A 4823-nucleotide genomic window follows, 5' to 3' on the forward strand; every position below is an offset into this window, starting at 1 on the left:
GCTACTAGTCGGTAGTTGGTGATATCGTTTGCTTTTTTCATGGTGTCTTTTGGAATTGGGGTGAGTAAGATATTGTCCTTTTCCTGCGGGAATAGGCCTTGCTGGAGCATGTAGTTTAGGTGGGATGTGAGATCTGTTATGAAGTGGTTAAGGGCGGATTTCAATAGGTAGTTGGGGCAGGTATCTAGTTTACAGTGAGTGTTGGTGAACCTATTGAACGCCCGTGATACTGTATCGATGGTGAGGAGGGCGAAGTTAAGCCATATGTGGTCGGCCGGGTATTCTCCATTGGTTGGGTCCAGCTTGTCAAGGAAGATTTCGATATCAGTGTTGTCTTTGGGTAGTTTAAGTAGATTTACAATTTTTTCGTTGAAATACTTAGCAAGTTCATATGCAGTTGGTATGTCTGTATGTGGTGCGGTGAAAGGGCACTTATGCAAGTTTGAAAAAGGTGCCTGTTTTATTAAGAGTTCCCACTAGGCAGCTTTGAACAGTGTGGGAGTTTTTCAGTGGCATTTCTGCTGGTGGGGAGGCGGTGCAATATCACACTTTCAGTTGTGAGGGATCGGCAGATCCCTTGTGAAATGAAATGGTGCAGTTAAGCGGGATATCTTTGACTCTCCAATACAAAAAATGATCCTCTCAAATGACTGAGGACACACTAAACACCAGCCATAGATAGAATAGCCAAGTGACCCCACAGACCATGTTAAGCCATTCATATGTTTCAACCAAAAGCTAATTTGACTAAAATAATCCCTGATGTTAGACACTCTCTTAAACAGAAAAATAGGAGAGGCATTAAACACCTCATGTATTCCTAGCATAGCCCAGCGGTATGGAATGATGAACATATCACTGAAAATACTGTACTGACCTTAAGATAGATATGGAATGTTAGATTCTACCTTAATCTAATTTGGTACATTTTATTTTCTACATCTTGAGGGGGTGTAGCATTACTCTGTTTACAAAGCAGGTGCCATCTCAACAAAAAGAAGGTGGTTCAACTGCCTCTAACCAAGCAAAGTTCTGTTCCAGACCATTTCTAATATAATAATTCGCACGTCCAACGTTCTGAGGCTGACTCCGTGGCAGCGAAGCCGTGTAGTGTCCCTTCTGCAAACAGGAACTGAGGGCGAGACCAGAGGAACAGCTGAAACAAGCGGCATCTGTACTTGCTGCACTTCAGTGTTAGCGGACGAGCAGGAGGTAAAACTTTTTAAACAGCAGCTGCCACGTACGAAGGGCTGGGGCACCCGCACACGTCCTCCTTGCTGTTGGAGGCCACAGAGGGAGGGAGGCGGTGGCCAGCGGAAATGGGAGGGGGGGGGGCGCGGACATCGGAGGAGAGGGGGAGCCTGGATAGAGGGGGGTCCTGAGATGAGAGAGGGGGGAGGGAGGTGTTGGGGGGAGAACATTAATGGCAGAAGGTCATTACCTTGCTAGCGCTTGTTTCATTTCAGTGAGAAATGGGCTTTTTTTTTTTTTTTTTTACTAGTCTTTAATAACTGATCATGCTGGAAGACCTGAATGTCCAATTATATCCAAGGCCATACTAACACTGCTTTTGACAGTGTGCTATTGTTTCCTAGTTGAAGGGACCCTTGTTATCCTAGGTAGAAAGGTTACCAGTATTGGATTTGGAGGTGCAGTGATACCTTTTGGGTTAAAACTAGCCCTTTTCTTCTCACTCTTTAAATATACATAGCTAGGTCGATGGATATACACCTGTGTTTTAGATATTCATTTCACATACTTCATTGGACCTTCAACCATATGCTCCAGAACTCCAAGGTTTCCCAATCGATTGAGAATCCATTTAAAGGGTCATTTTACAGCAAGTCGCCTAAATGGAGAGGGCAACAGGTGCCTATTTTTAGTCTTTCTAAAATCGCCTCAGAAAAACTGCTTAGCTAAAATGAAGCAACAGATATTTACACCTGCTTGCATGCATTTTACAAAGTACATGTGTAAATCATGATTCTACCCAACACCCGCTTCTGAACATGTCTTCTACAGAGTCACATACAAGTCTTGTCATCAGATGTACTGGTACTTCTGGGATGATATTATAAGCTTTAGTTTACACATGTATACTGTCAAAAATGCCTTTGTAAAGTTAACTTACTGTACAAATATTCAGAAAAAAATGATCAAACCTGCATTAAAGAAATAGAGAAATTAGATCATGCTTTATTCCTACCACACCAAGCCAGAGAAAGACTTTACAATAAAGGACCTTTGTGTTCACATTAATATAGGAATATAACACTCCTGCAATAAAAAGAGGTGTAATTTTAAAACTCCCCGTGATGCGTTACAGAATATTTTCAAAGGAAAACTCCCTTCAGAATTTCCCTTTGAAAATTTATGTTCACAGGTACAGAGTGCATGGGGATCTTGAAATTAAATCCTTGTTTGCTCTTTACAGTACTTTCCACAGCCATAGCTCTTTTCAGCAGAGGTCATATTATAAGTGAGTGCCTGCATTTACACACTATGGATTCTATATATCACTCCTAAAAAAATTGGTGCCAATACAAAATATGCCTAAATTATAGACCATGCTGGGCGCCCATCCGTGCAACTAAATTTAGTCACAGACAGTTACATCAAGTAACTTGGTGTAAATGCTGACGCCTAAATTGGGCGCGGGTCAGGTATATTCAATAACTACACACATAGATTTTAGAAACGTCCATGGCCATGCCCCCTAATCAACTATCCCACTTATAATCGAAAGAGAAAAACGCCTATATTTCGACCCAAATCGGGAGATGGGCGTTTTTCTCGCAAAGGCGCCCAAATCGGTATAATCGAAAGCCGATTTTGGGCGTTTCCAACTGCACTTGATCGCGGAAATGAGTAAAGTTGACGGGGGCGTGTTGGAGGCGGGACTAGGGCGTGGTCATCAGCCGAGGAGAGATGGGCGTCTTTAGCTGATAATCGGGGGAAAAAAGGCATTTTTACTGCGATTTTGGGTCACTTTTTTTGGACCCTTTTTTTTTTCACGAACAAGTCCCAAAAAAGTGCCCCAACTGCCCAGATGACCACTGGACGGAATCGATGATGACCTCCCCGGACTCCCCCAGTGGTCACTAACCCCCTCCCATCAAAAAAAACCCACTTTAAAAACTTTTTTTCCAGCCTCAAATTTACGCACATCATGTTACAGAATATACTTAAACTAGTTATGAGTGTACATTCTAATTAATGCCAATTAGTGTCAGTTGATTAAGTGGCAGTTATTGGCACTGATTGGCTTGTTAACTAAGCAGCAAGCGCGCATCCACTGGATTTGTGCGCAACTTAAGTCATGCTATATAGAATCCTGGGGTATTTGCATGCATAAATGTACACAATACCAACATCTTTGCAGGTATGCATAGAAAAGTAAGGAGCAGCAAAGTGACTGAGTGCTGTCCTGTAAGAGCATGTGTATGTGTATGTGGCATATCATGTAAATGCAAGGGACATTCGCATGGAAGGGGTGGCATGTGCAGTGCTGCCACTTACTTGGAACTTAAGACTACTAGAAGTTATATATGCCCTTGCCATATTGAAATGGCCCCAGTTATGCCAGGTCTATGACTGGTGTAACTGTGGGCACCTACAATTTTGTGCATGCCTAAATCAGGTTATGCTAATATTCCGTAATGGAATCTGGGTGCCCCGATGCTGTTAAAGAATAATAAGCTGTCACCGCACAGCATTAGGGTACCGAAAAGGAGGCGTCCACTTATAGAATTGCACCCATAATATGCATTCTTTTACCTTCGTTCATAGCTGGTGATTTTCAAACTGCGCCTTTACTTATAGGAAAGTTTTGAAAATTGCCTCATTAACATATTACTTTAAATATATAGAAGCAGCTTTCAGAGCTGTTTATATGACGTCAATTAGCCTTTTGAAAACTGCCTGCTATCAATCTGTGCTTCACATTATGTACACTTCACCACATGAAAAAAAGAGACTTTCCTAGGGATGCATTTTTGGCCAGGATCAGAACACAATACTTGTAGCTTGTATTTTTAGTACTGTATGTTTTCAGTACTATGTGCATTATTTTCCATTGAAAGTATCTACACAACATGTCTGCAAATGTCCACTGACAGCAAAGTGAAATTATGCATATTCTTTCTCTTTGAAACGTAGTGCAGAGTCCATGGGTAAAAAGTACCAAGAGCCTTTCCCCAATACAGACAGTTTGACTGTTGTTCCCAAAATATTTCTAACAATAAATGCAAACATGGCTAGGTAAATTTGTGTAGCTGGTGATCCCCACAGATCCTATCCAGTACGCTTTTCTTGGTAAACTCAGAATTGAAGGTTAACCTTTTACTAGTATAAGTACTACAAAAAAAAAAAAGACAAGAGCAGGGTACAAGGTTCATTAAAAAGGAAGACTTTGGTCACTTGAGCTAAGAATTGAGTTTAGAGAGAAACAGAATACATCAGCACCTGTTGTCAGGCATGGAAGCAATCCACAGGGAGAATGGGAGGAGAATATAGGAGAGGAGTGGCCTAGTGGTTAGAGCACCGATCTTGGCATCCAGAGGTGGCTGGTTCAACTCACCTAATCCCCCATTGCCTCCGGTACAAAATTAGATTGTCAGCCCCTCCAGGGACAGGGAAACAACCAGGGGTGTAGCTACGGCTCAGCTCAGGCCCACCCAGTCTTCCCTGCTCCTCCCATCAGTGCACAGCCTTTGAGTTCTGCCATGGCAGCTTAAGCCATGTGCTTTTAGGCAGCCAACAGGAAAAAGAGCAGCTCTCCAGAATGCATGGGCATAGTTTGTTTTTTTTTTTTTTTTTGGGGG

General features: G+C 42.3%; 1 long non-coding RNA gene across 1 annotated transcript; it reads right to left on the reverse strand.

The window, feature by feature from the left end:
- Positions 1-1460: 1460 nt before the first annotated feature.
- On the reverse strand, positions 1461-2388 carry LOC115466762. The gene is made up of 2 exons (XR_003941586.1): positions 1730-2388; positions 1461-1695 (listed from the first exon to the last, which is right to left on the reverse strand). It is a non-coding gene; the product is annotated as an uncharacterized LOC115466762 (long non-coding RNA).
- Between the last annotated feature and the right edge of the window lie 2435 nt (positions 2389-4823).

Source organism: Microcaecilia unicolor, chromosome 3 (genome assembly GCF_901765095.1).
Source record: "Microcaecilia unicolor chromosome 3, aMicUni1.1, whole genome shotgun sequence".
NCBI lineage: Eukaryota > Metazoa > Chordata > Amphibia > Gymnophiona > Siphonopidae > Microcaecilia > Microcaecilia unicolor.